We start from the raw sequence: 16,406 nt of genomic DNA, 5'->3' as shown, positions 1-16,406 counted from the left end.
TAGGGTTTCTGGGAGCCTTCATAGAAAACACCGGGAAACTCGGGGGTCTTTTTACAGTGTATAATGGAGAAGGGCGGAGGCGCTGAGTTTGACCAGCTTCAGCCCAGAAATGCAGAATTGCCCTAAAAAGGAAGACCCCTTTTAAGAAGAAATAAAGGTGAATTCCAGGCATGAGGTTTCCCCAGGGAAGGGGGGGTCTCCCCCGATCCCCCCCTTCTCCCCAGGTGCGCAGGCCGCGCCGCCCACCAGGCGCGAGGCGAGGGAGCCGCGCTCTCTAGGACCCGAGGAGGGAGAGCGGCAGGGAGACCGAGCCTCCCGCGGGTAGTGCCGCGAGCGGCTGGCGAGGGGCTGGAAATGAAAGTAAAGCTCCGGAGCCACATGGACGGGGCTGCCGGGGCGGCGGCGCCGGGAGCACGATGCGGCCGCCCGTAATTAAATAGCACTTACTCTTATTATTACTAATAATAATAACGTAATCATACCTCTAGTCATAGCATACCATTTATCGGGCTCGGCGCAGGCCCGCGGGGGAGCGCAGCCCGGCCGAGGTGAGTGCAGGCGCGGCCGAGCCGGCGGGGAGAGGCCGGCGGCCGCGGGGACTGGGGGCGCCGGGCCGGCCGGGGAGGGACGCGGGAGCCCCGTCCAGGCCGCAGCCGAGCGCAGGCTCCCTGGCAAGTGGATTTTGTAAAAATAAATAAAGATCCCCCATTTCCTCCTTTTGGGGAACCCCCCCGGGCGCTGTCCCAAAGTTTCAAAGTTATTGTGCGGCCGGGGGCACCTGCCGCCGGCGAGCTGTGGCCGCCCCTGCAGCTCCCAGGGGTGCCTGGGAATTTTCTTTCGGGGTTCTCTTCGGGGTCTGGAGCTTTGGGGGTGCGCGGCTGTTTAGCTGGCCCCCACAAAGGTGGCCCCGGGAGCCGACAAGGGCGTCGCTAGCAGCGCGCCCCTGCCTTTTGTGTTCGCCTTGGCCTCACAGCGCCGGGAGCTGGGGGCCGCGGCGAGGATCGGGGGCCAGGGACCGCGGCCGCCCGACCGGCCGCCCTTGCCGGCTGCGGCGGCCACGCGAGCCCGGGGATCTGGGGCCTGCGGCCAACCGAGGTGGGGGGTGCTAGGAATGGGGGGCGCGGTCTGGGCCGGCGGGGCTCAGGGGCATTTCCGGTCGCTGGGTCGGTCACTCTGTTTGGAGGCCTGCGGGGCCGTCGCCAAGTCGGGAGCGCGCGGGGGCTGCGGGCGCCACCTTCCCGCGCCTGGGGAGTGTGCCCCGCGGGGTGGGTGTCCGGGAGCCGCTGAGCCCACCCTAGGGCCTCCTCCCGCCCTCAGCGGGCGTCGGAGTCCTCTCTGGGGCCTGCTCCCTCTTCCGTTTTTCTTTTTTTTTTCTTTAAAATGTGTCTGGCTCGGGTGTTCATAAGATGTCTGGCTTTGGGGGTCTTTCACAGAGACAAAGCAGTTTACCCAGAGGGACAAACCGTTCACTTCGACGGACCCTGATGGCTGTGGTGCCAACATGGCATGAGTGGGGGACTGGGCCGGGAGTGGGGGGATGGAGATTCTGGGGCCTGGAGAAGGGGGCTGAGTTCAGGGTGGGGGCTGAGGGTCCACAGCAGCCTGGTCAGGGCTTTCATTTTTCTGGGGTTGCTAGTCAGGACTTTGAACCCCAACTTCTTGCCATTTTCCTCAGCACCTGCGGTTTGAGTCTGATGAAAATAGCAGAATGCAGATCCTTGAATTTTCACACAAATGTGATAATTATAGTACATCTAGCAACTGTGTTGGACACAAAATTCTAGTGGAATCTTTAGTTCTACTACCAAGACTCCCCCCCACACACATACAGCCATACCCGCTGTGGTCTTCAGGAGCTAGAAATGATGTCTTGGCCACATGCAGTTCGAGCAGGTTTGGGGTGTGGCGGTGCCTTAAGCTGGAAAGGAGAAACCTGTGTCTAGAAAAGTGAATTTTGCATAAATAAATGAGAATGAAAGAAAAATTTTGTGGTCCCTGACCAGGGACAAGGTTCATGTTCCAGGGAAGCTGGGACATCTAGGCTGTTGGCATTATGTTTAGGTTGGATGTGGATTTTGGGGGATTATTTGGGGGATGAGAAGTGCAATGGGGTGAGTTGGTCACCTGAATATTAGGTATAGGAAAGTTAAAGCATCAGTAGGTTTGGGTTCGAGAATCTGAAAATACAAATCCCTTAAATAGTACTTCACAGTTTATAACAAAAGGGCTTCTACATATGCTGCCTCATCTGCCCTCCATAGCAACCATGTCAGGTAGGCATCTTTCGATAGTCCTTTTCCAGATGAGAAAGCTGAGGCTTAGAGAATTGAGCGTCTTACTGGAAAGTCACACAACAGACCTAGGATTCCCTCTAGGTTTTCTGACTCCAAATCTTCATCCGTTCCCTGGCCTACCTTTGTTGTTGTTGTCAGCTGTTACCTAGTCAGCTCTGACTTGTGGTGACCCCATGTACAGCAGAACAAAATGTTACCCAGTCCTGCGCCATATTCACTATCCAACTCTATTGTTGCTGCCATTGCGTAGTACCTTCCAACCTAGGGAGTTCATCTTCCAGCACTGTTTTGGACAGTATTCTTTTTTTTAATTGCACTTTAGATGAAGGTTTACAGAACAAATTAGCTTCTCATTAAACAATTAGTACATGTATTGTTTTGTGACAGTGGTTACCAACCCCACGACATGTCAACACTCTCCCTTCTCAACCTTGGATTCTCAGTCACCAGCTTTCCTGTCCCCTCCTGCCTTCTAGTCCTTGCCCCTGGGCTGGTGTGCCCCTTTAGTTTCGTTTTATTTTATGGGCCTGTCTAATCTTTGGCTGAAGGGTGAACCTCAGGAGTGACTTCATTATGAGCCAAAAGGTTGTCCGGGGGCTATGCTCTCCGGATTTCTCCAGTCTCTGTAAGGCCAGTAAGTCTGGTCTTTTTTTTTGTCTGTGAGTTAGGATTTTGTTCCACATTTTTCTCCACCTCTCTCCAGGACCCTCTATTGGGATCCCTGTCAGAGCAGTCAGTGGTGGTAGCTGGGCACCATCTAGTTGTGCTAGACTCAGTCTGGTGGAGGCCGTGGTAGTTAATGGTCCATTAGTCCTTTGAACTAACCTTTCCCTTGTGCCTTTGGTTTTCTTCATTCTCCCTTGCTCCGAAGGAGCGAGACCAGTGGAGTATCTTAGATGGCCGCTCACAAGCTTTTAAGACCGCAGATGCTACTCACCAAAGTAGAATATAGAACGTTTTCTTTGTAAACTCCGTTATGCCTGTTGAACTAGATATTTCTGTTGCACAATATCCTGTTGTGATCCATAGGGTTTTCAATGGCTAATTTTTAGAAGTAGATCACCAGGCCTTTCTTTCTAGTCTTAGTCTGGAATCTCCACAATGGGTGACCCCGTTGGTATTTGAAACACTGGCAGTGTAGCTTCCGGTATCGTAGCAACATGCAAGCTACCACAGTATGACAAACTGACAGACGGGTGATGGTGCATTACCTTAGCAAGTTACTTTTCAAGCTCCTCTCGTGAGCGGGACAAGATTCTGTGTGGCGTGCTGATGATCTACTTACTAGTCTTGTAATTGAGTTTGTCAGTTATAGGCTGACTGGAAAGAGAAAGTTAACTGTAGGGATTGAACGGATGAGAGAACAAGGAAACATTCAGAGCTGGGGTCAGTGTAGCAGGAGTTAAGAGAGAGAGCTCAGAGTAAGGATAATCTGGAAATGTTAGGAACTTGAATTTGAAAGAATGGGGAGGCAAGGTATGGGTGGAGAAGAGGAAGAGATTTCTGGGACTAGCCACAATTGCTTCTGTGTTGGATGCTGACCAACTGACGAAAACCAGAGACCAAACCTGTTGTGGTTGAGTCGATTCCCACTCGCAGTGACCCTATAGGACAGAGTAGAACTGCCCCATAGGGTTTCCAAGGAGCAGCTGGTGGATTCAAACTACCGACCTTTCGGTTAGCAGCTTGACCATTGCACCACCAGGGCTCTGACCAAACATTCTTTCTGATTCTGACAGTAGTGTTCTGATTTCCATTTCACAGAGGAAGAAACTAAGGAATACCAAATTTATGTGTCCAGCCCAAGGTCACCCAGCTGGGCTTGAACCCAGGCCTGTGTGACTGTTGTGTGTTTATGTCCCCTGCCCCGTGCAACCACCTGTCTCAAATATGTAGACAAGAACAGGGACCAGGGTGGTCTGAATCAGCAAATGCACTGGGGTGGGGGCACAGGCTAAGAGGTCAGCAGGCGTCCCAGGACCCAATGGCCTGGTGCAGGTGTTCTCAGTAGGTTTCTGGAAGGAGGACTGAGTCGTGAGCATGAGTCGTGAGCATGAAGATCTTACTAAGTTCAGTTTTTTTGTGCCTGCCAGGGGTTGGCCCGCTGCCCTGGAGGAGCTTATAGCTTGGGGAGGAGACAGACATGGATGACAAGGATAGGCACGAGATCTGATTCAGCCCCTGTGAATCCTAGTTTGTCTTAGTTCCCAGTAGAGGTGCCGTGGGGTCAGACATTATGTTGCCCAATTGAATTACACTCCAGTGAAGAAGAGGAAGTTTTGTTTGCCTGGGTGGTGGAAGGTCTTCCAAGAAGGAGTGCCATTTGAGCATATGAAAGATGGGTGGAGAAAGGCCAGAGAAAGGGCCTTCTGAGCAGAGGCACTGACACAGGCCAGGCAGGTATCTTAGTTTCTTCGTGATGCTATAACAGAAATACCACAAGTGGGTAGCTTTAATGAACAGAAATTTATTTTCTCACAGAAGTCTAGAAGTCCGAATCCAGGGCACCGGCTCTAGGGGAAGGTTTTTTCTCTGGGGAAGTTCCTTGCCTCTTTCCAGCTTCCTGTTCCTTGGTGGTCTCCAGGTGGCATAAGTCTTCCCCAGTTTGTCCTTGCTTGCTTCTGTGCCTAAGCTGCTCCTTCTGTATTTCAAAAATGATTGGCTTAAGACACACCCTACATTAACATAACAAAGAAGACTCTATTCCCATATGTGATTGTATTGACATGTATTGACACGTATGTTGTTGCCATCCAGCTGGCTCTGACTCATAGCGACCCCATGTGTTGTTAGGTGCCCTCGAGTTGGTTCTGACTCTTAGCGACCCTATGCACAATAGAACGAAACACTGCCTGGTCCTGCGCCATCCTTACAATCACTTATGCTTGAGCTCATTGTTGTAGCCACTGTGTCAGTCCACCTCATTGAGGGTCTTCCTCTTTTCTACTGATCCTGTACTTTGCCAAGCATGATGTTCTTCTCCAGGGATTGATCCCTTCTGACAACATGTCAAAAGTATGTAAGATGCAATCTTGCCATCCTTGCTTCTAAGGAGCTTTCTGGTTGCACTTCTTCCAAAACAGATTCGTACATTCTTTGGTAGTCCATTCAATATTCTTCACCAACACCACAATTCAAAGGTGTCACTTCTTCTTTGGTCTTCTTTATTCATTGTCCAGCTTTCACATGCAAATGATGCGACTGAAAATACCATGGCTTGGGTCAGGCGCACCTTAGTCTTCAAGGTGACAGCTTTTCTTTGCAACACTTTAAAGAGGTCCTTTGCAGCAGATTTACCCAATGCAATGCGTCTTTTGATTTCTTAACTGCTGCTTCCATGGCCGTTGATTGTGGGTCCAAGTAAAATGAACTCCTTGACAACTTCAGTCTTTTCTCTGTTTATCATGATGTTGCTCATTGGTCCAGTTGTGAGGATTTTTGTTTTCTTTATGTTGAGGTGCAATCCATACTGAAGGCTATGGTCTCTGATCTTCATTAGTGAGTGCTTCAAGTCCACTTCACTTTCAGCAGGCAAGGTTGTGTCATCTGCATAACGCAGGTTGTTAATGACTCTCCCTCCAATCCTAATGCCCCGCTGTTCTTCATGTATGATGTCCTTGATGTCATTCTACATCAACGACCCCATGTACAACAGAAGAAAACACTGCCTGGTCCGGTGCCATCTTCACAATTGTTGCTATGCTTGAGCTCATCGTTGGAGCCACCGTGCCATTCCATGTCATTATAGGTCTTCCTCTCTTTTGTTGACCCTCTACCAAGCATGATGTCCTTCTCCAAGGACTGGTCCCTCCTGATAACATGTCCAAAGTATGTGACATGAAGTCTCACCATCCTCGCTTCTGAGGAGCACTCTGGCTGTACTTCTTCTACATGTATGAAAAAAAAAAAAAACCCGTTGCCATTGAGTCGATTCTGACTCATAGCAGCCCTATAGGACACAGTAGAACTGCCTCATAGAGTTTCCAAGGAGTGCGCACTGGATTCGAACTGCTGACCTTTTGGTTAGCAGCTGTAGCTCTTAACCACCACTGCACCACCAGGGTTTCCATTTCCACATGTATAGGGGTTAGGATTTGCAACACATACTTCTGGGGAACAGAATTCCATCCATAACAGCAGGGGAGTGTAGAGAAGGGAAGGGGTGGGTCATCTGGCACAGCATAGTATGGGAGGCAGGTATGAGTTTAAGTAAGGCTCTGTCTCCCTGCATGGCCCCTTCGATTCTCTGGGCCTCGGTTTCCCCTTCTGAATGAGAGCCCCGAGATTTGATGCTGTTTGATAATAATCTGTGGAAGAAGCCCGGTGCCCTGGAATGGGTAGGAGACTCAGGTGAGAGAGGAACTAGGAGATTTTAAAATGTTCATTAATTTACATGCACTGATCCAACAATTACTTAATGGCTAGGCCCCGCTCAGAGCTCTTCTGTAGATTGGCTTGTTTAATCTTTATAACACCCACTTTACAGATGACGAGACTGTGGCACAGACAGCTGAAGCGTCAGAGGTGGAATGCAAACCCTGGTTATCTGGCTTGGTTGGCCCAGTGTTGGCCTGGATCTGGCCGGGAGGGAGGGAGTGAGAGAAGAAACTGAGTGGCTGAGTGCTGTTCAGACCACAGAAGGTGGAGGTGTCCTCAGAGGGACTGTGGCTGCAGCCTCGAGTGGGAGGAGACCTAGCCGGGTTGATGAAGTGACTACTATGTGTCAGCTCCCAGGAGCCTCCACAGAAGCCAGCTCCTGTCAGCACCTTTAATGGCCCATAGCAAACAGGCTCACTTTCCCTTCTTTGTCATCGCCAGCTACGGGGCTCCTTCCTACCTTATTATTTCCCCTGATGAGTCTGTTTCTTCCCGAGCATCTGATGGCTTCTGCAGGTGTGGTAGCGCTCTTTCCCCATCGGGGTGCTAGGAAGGGGCGGCAGCATTTCTGCGTTCAGAACCCGCTGTTGTCGACTTCCCTTCAGCAGCAATTCCTGAGCCCCAGAGCAGAGGCCGAGACACTGGGTTCCAGGGTAATGGTGGTAAGCATGACAGCAGCCCCCGCCCCATGTATGTAACTTACTATGTGCCGGGCACTGCGCTGGGCACTTTTGGTGTATTCCCTTTTTGAGAACAACAACTCTGAGCCTGGAACGCTTATTGTTGTTATGGTTGAGTCGATTCCAACTCAAAGCGACTCTACAGGACAGAATAGAACTGCCCCATAGGGCTTCCTAGGCTGCGATCTTTACAGGAACAGACCACTAGGTCTGTCCTCCCACAGAGCTGCTGGTGGGTTCAAATTGCCAGCCTTTCAATTAGCAGCCGAGCACTTAACCGTTGCCCACCAGGGCTCCTTCTGTGTGAGATAGGTGCTCTTATCCCATTTTACAGATGAGGAACTTGAGGAACAAAATGGTTAAGGAACAGTTAGTTGATGCTTTTGAACTGTGATGTTGGTGTATACTATTGAATATACCATGGATTGCCAGAAGAATGAAAAATCTGTCTTGGAAGAAGTACAGCCAGAATGTTCCTTAGAAGCAAGGATGGTGAAACTTTGTCTCACATATGTTGGACATGTTTTCGGGAAGGATCAGTCCCTAGAGAGGGACATCATGTTTGATAAAGTAGAGAGTCGGCAAAAAAGAGGAAGACCCTCAATGAGATGAATTGACACAGTGGCTGCAAGAACGGGCCCAAGTGTAACAGTGATTGTGAGGATGGTGCAGGACAGGGCAGTGTTTCGTTCTGTTGTACATGGGGTTGCTATGAGTCGGAACCGACTTGATGGCACCCAGCAACAACAACAACTAACAGTAGCAGCCCCATTTTGCAGATGAGACTGAGGCTCAGAGAGATGAAGGAAACATGTCCAAGATCACTCAGCTGTGGTAGAGCAGAGAGCTGGATGGAGCCAGGCCTGTGGGATCCAGAGTGTGAGGTCTTAGCTGTCACAGGGGAAAGATGTCTTCAAGTTACTTCCAGCCTCCATGAAGCTTTTTTCTTATCTGTCTGGCCAATCCTAGTTATCACTAACATCTGTGTTGTACTTGTGCCACAGTCTTTCACTTAATCCTTGTGACGATCCTTTGAGGTAAGGGGCATCCCTGTGTTTCAGAAGAAAGAAACCGAGGTTCAGAGGGGTGAATCAGTGAGCCTGGGATGCAGGCCCTTGGCTCTTGCTAGCCTGTCCATACTGTGACTCGGAAGGAGAACAGCCTCGTCCTGCCTCTCATGCCAAGGTCCCACGTGCCTTGCCCTCACTCCCAGCCTTGCAGTCACACTGGCCTGGAACATTCTAGAAGTGCCTCTGCCGTGCCCGGTGCACTCTTACCCCACCACCTCACCTTTGCATGACTGAATCTCTTAAATGCCCCTAAAGAGGCTTCCCTAAGCTCCCAGTCCACCCCCATCACTCCCTGCTGTTTTAGTTTTTTTGTAATTTTCTCTGTATTGTCTCTTCCGTTTAACACTGACCTGTTTGTCTCCCCACCCTGGACTATAAGCTTTGTGAGGGCAGAGACCTCAGTAATGCTCTTCCCCAGCACCTGACAGAGCCCTGACACATAGAGGTGAGTGAGCATTTGTGGAATAAATGAATAACGGTATCAGGTTGGCCATAGAACGGCCTTGGGCAAAAAGGCATGGGCTAGACAGAGACTGCAAAGAGATCGGTGTTGCCTGACTGAAAGGTACCAGCAGAATCATCTCGGTACTACCAGTGGTTGTGTTTCTGGGTTCCCAGTTCAGCAGGAACACGTGTTTCAGGCCCCTCTGGGGGAGGCATGCTTCGTAAACCCTCAAGACCACCCTGCAAGGCAGGCCTCAGCAGCCTCATCTTGCTCATGACAAAAACCGAGATTCAGAGAAGTGCCCTGAGAGCTAATGTGGGCCAGCGCTGGGACTTGAACCCAGGTCTGGCCGACTCCCCTTGATGCCCCCGGGGATTGCAGCCACAAGGATACTGAGCTCTTCATTTGCCCAAAAGAAACCAAGTGTTCCACAGTTAGGCCATGGGACTCTGAGTGATTTCTGCTTTGTTTTTTATGTATAACTTGCCTATAATTTCCAAGGGTCTACAATGAACTTCTGTGATGGGGGCTGTGGGTTGGGAGCTATTTTTGAAATGTCTCACCTGAGCACCGCATCTGGTGGTCAGGATGGAGGAGCGGGAGTCTGAGCCCCAGACACAGAGCCATGGGTGAACCTGGCCTGCTGGGCTGGGGCTACATGGCCTTGACAGAGCCCCTGCCTCTCTGAGCTCGCTGTCTGTTTCTGTGCAGGTTGGCCCTCTCTGAGCTCGCTGTCTGTTTCTGTGCAGGTTGGCCCTGAGTTGTTGGGAGGGAAGATTATTAAAGTAAGAGCCCTTTGTAAGCAGAACACGGGGATGACGGTTGCTGCTGACTCCGAGTTTAGCTTGTGGTGGGGAGGGTGGGGGCAGCCTGGGGAAGTCTTCTGAAGTTTGGTTTCTGTTCAAGGTGGCCAGTTGAAAAGAACAGAAAACTGCAGGATGCTGAGGCCTGTGGACATTCCAGCTCACCTTCCTTCTGCAGGTGGCTTTTGAGCAAGCCTGGGGCGGCTCAGCTTTCTTCTTAGCAGCAGCATGGCCTTGAGCAAGCCACTGAGTTTTCCAAACCTTACTCTTTTCCTGTGGAAAATGGGGATAACAGCACCTGCCTTGGAGATTATGGGAGGATAAATAACCTGATTCCGTAGAACTGGGCCTCTAAACGTTCTGTGCACCATTGGACCCGTCAGGAAGTCTGGGGAAGCCCATGGCCGCCTTCTCAGAATGTTCTTAAATGCAGGAAGTAAAATACACAGGACGAAAGGGAAACCAATTCTCTTGAACTTAAGCTGTGCTTTTTTTTTTTTTTTTTTAATTTTTATTGTGCTTTAAGTGAAAGTTTACAAATCAAGTCAGTCTCTCCTACAAAAATTCATAAACACCTTGCTATATACTCCTAGTTGCTCTCATTCCACTCTCTATTTTCATGTCCATTCGGCCAGCTTCTGACCCTCTCTGCCTTCTCATCTCCCCTCCAGACAGGAGCTGTCTGCATACTCTCATGTGTCTGCTTGATCCAAGAAGCTCACTCCTCACCAGTATCATTTGCTATCCCATAGTCCAGTCCAATCCCTGTCTGAAGATTGGCTTTGGGAATGGTTCCTGTCTTGCGCTAACAGAAGATCTGGGGACCCTGACCTCCGGGGTTCTTCTACTCTCAGTCAGACCATTAAGTTTGAGGTCTGCATCCCACTGCTTTCCTGCCCCATCAGGGGTTCTCTGTTGTGTTCCTTGTCAGGACAGTCATTGGTTGTAGCCGGGCACCATCCAGTTCTTCCGGTCTCAGGCTGATGTAGTCTCTGGTTTATGTGGCCCTTTCTGTCTCTTGAGCTCATAATTACCTTGTGTCTTTGGTGTTCTTCATTCTCCTTTGCTCCAGGTGGGTTGAGACCAAATGTTGCATCTTAGACAGCAGCTTGCTAACGTTTAAGACCCCAGATGCCACTCTCCAAAGTGGGATGCAGAATATTTTCTTAATAGATTTTGTTATGCCAATTGTCTTAGATGTCCCCTGAGAGCATGGTCCCCAAACCCCTGCCCCTGCTATGCTGGCCTTCAAAGCATTCAGTTTATTCAGGAAACTTCTTTGCTTTTGGTTTAGTCCAGTTGTGCTGACCTCTTCTGTATTGTGTGTTGTCTTTCCCTTCACCTAAAGTAGTTCTTATCTACTATCTAGTGAATACCCCTCTTCCTCCCTCCCCCCTCTTGTAACCATCAAAAAATATATTCTTATCCGTTTAAACTATTTATCGAGTTCTTATAATAGTGGTCTTATGCAATATTTGTCCTTCTGCAACTGACTAGTTTCACTCAGCATAATGCCTTCCAGATTCCTCCATGTTATGAAATGTTTCACGGATTCATCATTTTTCTTTATTGATGCATAGTATTCCATTGTGTGAATATACCATAATTTATTTATCCATTCATCCATTGATGGGCACCTTGGTTGTGTCCATCTTTTTGCTATTGTAAACAGTTCAGCTGTGGTTCTTTATCGTCATTGTTGTTAGTTGCTGTCGAGTTGACTCTGATGAGTCTAATTATTGTTGTTGTCAGATGCCATCAAGTCAGTTCTGACTCATAGTGACCCTGCGTACAACAGAACAAAACACTGCCCTGTCCTGCACCATCCTCACAGCCGTTGTCATGCTGAAGCCCGTTGTTGCAGCCACTGTGTCAATCCATCTCACTGAAGGTCTTCCTCTTTTTCCCGACCCTCTACTTTACCAAACATGATGTCCTTCTCCAGGGACTGGTCACTCCCAATAATATGTCCAAAGTATGTGAGACATAGTCTCTCCATCCTTGCTTCTAAGAAGCATTCTGGCTGTACTTCTTCCAAGATGGATTTGTTTGTTCTTTTGGCAGCCTATGGTATATTCAATATTCTTTGACAACACCATAATTCAAAGGACACAATTCTTCTTCCTTATTCATTGTCCAGCTTTTGCATGCATATAAGGCGATTGAAAACACCATGGCTTGGGTTAGGTGTACCTTAGCCTTCAAGGTGACATCTTTGTTTTGCAACACTTTAAAGAGGTCTTTTACAACAGATTTGCCTAATGCAATGCGTCATTTGATTTCTTGACTGCAGCTTCCATGGGTATTGATTGTGGACCCAAGTAAAATGAAATTCTTAAACTTCAGTCTTTTCTCCGTTCATCGTGATGTTGCTTACTGGTCCAGTTGTGAGGATTTTTGTTTTCTTTAAGTTGAGGTGCAATCCATACTGAAGGCTGTGGTCTTTGATCTTCATCAGTAAGTGCTTCACGTCCTCTTCACTTTCAGCAATCAAGGTTGTGTCTTCTTCATGTAGTCCAGCTTCTTGGATTATTTGGTCACACTGAATAAGTATGGTGAAAGGATACAACCCTGACACACACCTTTCTTGGCTTTAAACCACGCGGTTTCCCCTTATTCCGTTTGAACAACTGCCTCTTGGTCTATGTACAGCTTCCTCATGAGCACAATTGAGGGTTCTGGAATTCCCAATGAGTCTAGTAAGGACCATAAATTTGAAGTTGTGATGAGCATGAATGCTTTTTTTTTTTTATCTGTGGTAACTGAAAGCAGTTGTGATTTCTAGTGGTGACAGGTCACGGGTCACACACTGGCACTACTGTATGTGTTGCCTGCAGTCATAATTGAAGGGAGTGCTACTTTTCAGGGAACAGTTAATGAACATAGAGGTAAGTGTCTTCTCAGCCACATCCACGGACCCCCGTATTCTCTCTGTGGGCCCCAGATTCAGAGCCCCGGCCACAGAAGCTGCTTGATACGCAGCAACTGGTCGCCAGAAATGAACGGAGGCTCACCCAGGCCTCCTTGGAGCACAGGGTCCTCAGGTGCACAGACATGGTGCGTAAGGACTGTGAGGAAGGGATAAACGCAGACGTGGGTGGCTGTGGGTCAGGGACGGTGGGATGAAAGCCTCCCTGGTCACTCTGAGGAAGCCATCGAGGGCAGGGTGAGTCAGGAGAGGTGCCGGGCATCTTTGGAGATGACATCTCCTCAGGTAGTATTCATTTGGTGTGGATCCTGTCTGCGGTTTGGGCTGACAGCTGCTCTTTAATTAAACCTGGTGCAGGTGAGCCCAAGGTGGGTAGGTTGGAGTGAGGTGGGTGGAGTAGGGTGAGGCTGGAGGCTTCTGGTTGGGGATGGGGGAGCACTGTTGGGTTGGGAGGCCACAGAGAGAGCATGGGCTTCAGGGTCTCACTGCCAGGCTTCAAATCTCAGTTCTGTCCCTTCCTAGCTATGTAACCCTAGCAGGTTACTTTACCTCCTTATGCCTCAGTTTTCTGATCTGTAAAACAGGGGTGAGAATTGTGCTTTCTTATAGGGTCCTGTGAAGAAGACTAAGTGTTGTATTTAAAACATTTAGAAGAATGCCTGGTAGGAGAAAGTGCTTAGTGATTGATGGCTGATCTCATCAGCATCTTCTCAGTTATCCTGAGATCTGTGAGACTCTGCTCAGATTAGGTTTCCTGAGCACAGAAGAGGTTTCTCCGTGCCGCCCAGAGGTGAATAGATGCAGCACTTGCCTTCTAGGAGCTCATAGTTCAGGAAGACAAGTGGACATAAACGCAGGATTTCAGTTAACTAGGTTAAGTGTCATGGGTGTGGCAAGCTTAGGCGCCGTGCTAGGGCGGGGGCCAGAGATGGAAGGCTTCCTGGTAGAGAAGCCACCTCAGCTGAGCCTTCCAGCAGCCAGGGTGGAAATTAGCGGGTGCGAAGCATGCTTCAGACGGAGGGTGCAGCTTGAATGGGAAACCGTCATTGCTGGAGTGTAACATTCCAGGCAGGGCCATGGGGCAGGAGGGGAGGCCAGGCCACGCCAGGATGGGGAGCTTGGACTTTGTCCTTCTGGAGATGGGAGACATGGAATGGTTTGTTTTGTTTTAACTTCTTTTTTTCAGATAATGATAGATTCACAGGAAGTTGCAAGCGGAGTACAGAGTCCCATGTATTCTTCACCTGGGCTTCCTCTGGTGGTGACATCTTATATAGCTATAGTACAATATCAAAACCAGGAAGTTGCCTTGGTACGTTACTGATAGCTAAGCTACAGACTTTACTCCGTTTTCACATTTTTTTAACCTGTTTGTGTGCATGTGTATGTGCGTAAGGGTTTTGAGCAAGGGGTGACGTATGTGTTCGGCAGATATCCTCCTAACAAAAGGGGAGCAGATTGAAGGGGGTCTCATTGGAAGCTGCTAGCAAGAGATAACGAGGGCCTGAGAGAGAGCCGTGGTGGTGGAGATGGAGGGAGAAATGCTTAGGAGGTAAAGGTAGAAGGAATTAGAGATTGACAGAGAACAGTATGACAGTCGGAGCTGTGCATAGCTGGGAGAAGGGTAATTGAGGAGGAGAGGGAAAAGACGCTGAGTTAAGTTGGGAATGTGTTGAGTTGCTGGAATGCCCAACTCAACTGAGATGGACACCAGGGAGGAGTTTCTGGACAAAGTGCCATTTGAGTTTGGTCTTAAAGGATGAGTAGGGGTTGGCTAAGTGTGTGTGGAGGAGGGCATTCCAGGTAGAGAGCCCAGGATAAGGACAGGCATGGAGGTCATAGGCAGCCTGGACATTGGACATCTAGGTAGCACTGCCCAGAGGGAAGAGCTATGAGTCTGATATTACGGGGAGGGGTAGACATGGCCGAAGGATAGATTTGTGAGTCATTGACACGACTCATGAGATCATGAAAACGCAAGAGCTCATCTGGGGAGAGTGTGTAGAGTGGGGAGAGCAGGAGCACTGTCCCTCAAATGGAAGCTCAGGAGCATCGGTCTTGACAGCTGGACAGAGGACAAGGAGCCCCTAATGGAGACAGAGCAGGAACAGTCAGCAAGGTGTGAGGAGGACCCCTCACAGAGCTCAGGAAGTGGCAGGAGCACCCGAGAGTCCAGGAAGAGGAAACTGAAGAACTGTCCTTTCACTGAACTCAGCCACTAGGAGGTACTAGGGATGGGGAGAATCCTTGGCAACCACCATTCCAGTAGTGTGGGAGTGGGGTTGCTGTGAGTTGGGGAGTTGCGTGGTAGGTGAGGACATGGAGACAGCTCATGTAGACAGTTCTTTCACAAAGTGTGACCAAGCAAGGGAAGAGAGGTTGTTCAATAGTCAGGAAAAGATTTGGGTCAGGGGAGGGGATTATTTTGGAGGTGGGTGAGGCTTGAGCATGATGATAGGTTGAGGGGTCCTGGGGCCCAGACTACTGTTTTATGGGAGATAGTCATGGCGATGGTGATGTGTGCGGGCCCTGGAGCCAGGCTGCCAGCGTTTGAATCCCAGCTCCCCATGTACCAGCTGTGTGACCTTAGACAAGTCATTTAACTTCTCTGTGCCTCTGTTTCTTCCTCTGCAAAAATGGGGATGATAACAGTATCTAATAGGATTGTTGTGTGAGCCTTAATTATTACATGTAAAGTGATCATGACAGCCCCTGGCACATGGTAACCACTCAGCAAATATTCGTATTATTAGGTGATTATTCATTTCTCTGAGTGTCGGTCTTTATCATTTATTCAGCATTCATTCATTCATTCTTATCTGTACAATGGCTGTCTCAAATGAGTTGATACCCATTTGTTTGTTTTCATATCATTTACTGAATACCTGCTGTGTGCCAAGCACAGGGCCAGGCACGGAGATTTTGAAGAGGCTGGCACAGTCCCTGCCAATCTGATAAAGATCTGAGTCTCTAGAATTCTGTCATCTTCAAACCCTTCCCCGAGGTGGGAAAAAAACGTGTTCCTCCTTCATGGTTCGTGGGTCAGTGGTTTTGTCTTTTTCTTGTGGAGAATGGCTCATTGACATTTTGGCAGACCCGTAGCACCCAATTTAAAATGGGTTGGCCTTAAGTTAGTCACCTCGTTTTGCTTTTCAAATTATAAGAATAATTCTTTTCCTGTGCACAAAGTCCAAATCATGCTGAGGTTTATAAAGCAGAAAGGAAATCATTCAGCGTCCTTAGCAGATCCCTGTCCCCAGAACGAACCTGTTAAATTGGAGAATATTCTTTCAGAGCCCTTCTTTGTGTGTAAACATACATTGCACGCCAGCAGTATCATACAACACCAAGTGTTTGAAATCTTTTTTTTTTGTTCCTCAACCATGTATGGTTATATGGTGGCATCTCTATGACAATACATATAGATTCAATAACTTCATTGTATTCCTTGGTATAGATAGACCATAATTTATTTAATCAACCCTTTATTGATGGACATTAAGTCTGCTTCTAATTTTTTGCATCCTTAAAAAAAAAAAAGCATCCCTGTGCAAGTGTAATTGAGTACAAAGAGTTTGGTAGGTTAGATTCTTGGAAGTGAAATCTCTGGGTCAAAGGGAAAGGATATTTTATTGTTGGGAAGGCTTTTGGCTGCAAGTAACAGAATTCCCATTTCCAATTGCTGAAACAATTAGGGAATTTATTATCTTACATAAGAAGTGAGGTGAGGCAGTTCCAGGGTCATTGGATTTAATGGGTCACGGGTCATTAGACACCTTGGTCTTTCCATTTTTTTGCTCTGCCACCA

At 48.7% G+C, this 16,406-nt stretch overlaps 1 protein-coding gene across 8 annotated transcripts in view; it reads left to right on the top strand.

The window, feature by feature from the left end:
- Positions 1-307: 307 nt before the first annotated feature.
- The window catches only part of ZC3H7B (zinc finger CCCH-type containing 7B), a 56,200-nt gene continuing 40,101 nt past the window's right edge, over positions 308-16,406 (top strand). For 4 of the 8 annotated variants that reach the window (XM_064283453.1, XM_064283454.1, XM_064283452.1 and 1 more), the window contains exon 1: positions 309-548. The gene's annotated coding sequence lies outside the window, so the exon portion shown is untranslated. Of the gene's footprint in view, positions 549-16,406 lie in introns of all 8 variants that reach the window. The other 4 variants (XM_064283458.1, XM_064283457.1, XM_064283455.1 and 1 more) reach the window with 3 other exon arrangements.

Source organism: Loxodonta africana, chromosome 4, assembly GCF_030014295.1.
Source record: "Loxodonta africana isolate mLoxAfr1 chromosome 4, mLoxAfr1.hap2, whole genome shotgun sequence".
NCBI classification, from domain to species: Eukaryota; Metazoa; Chordata; class Mammalia; order Proboscidea; family Elephantidae; genus Loxodonta; species Loxodonta africana.
The sequence above is the reverse complement of the archived record's forward strand: the minus strand, read 5'-3'. Positions and strand labels throughout refer to the sequence as shown.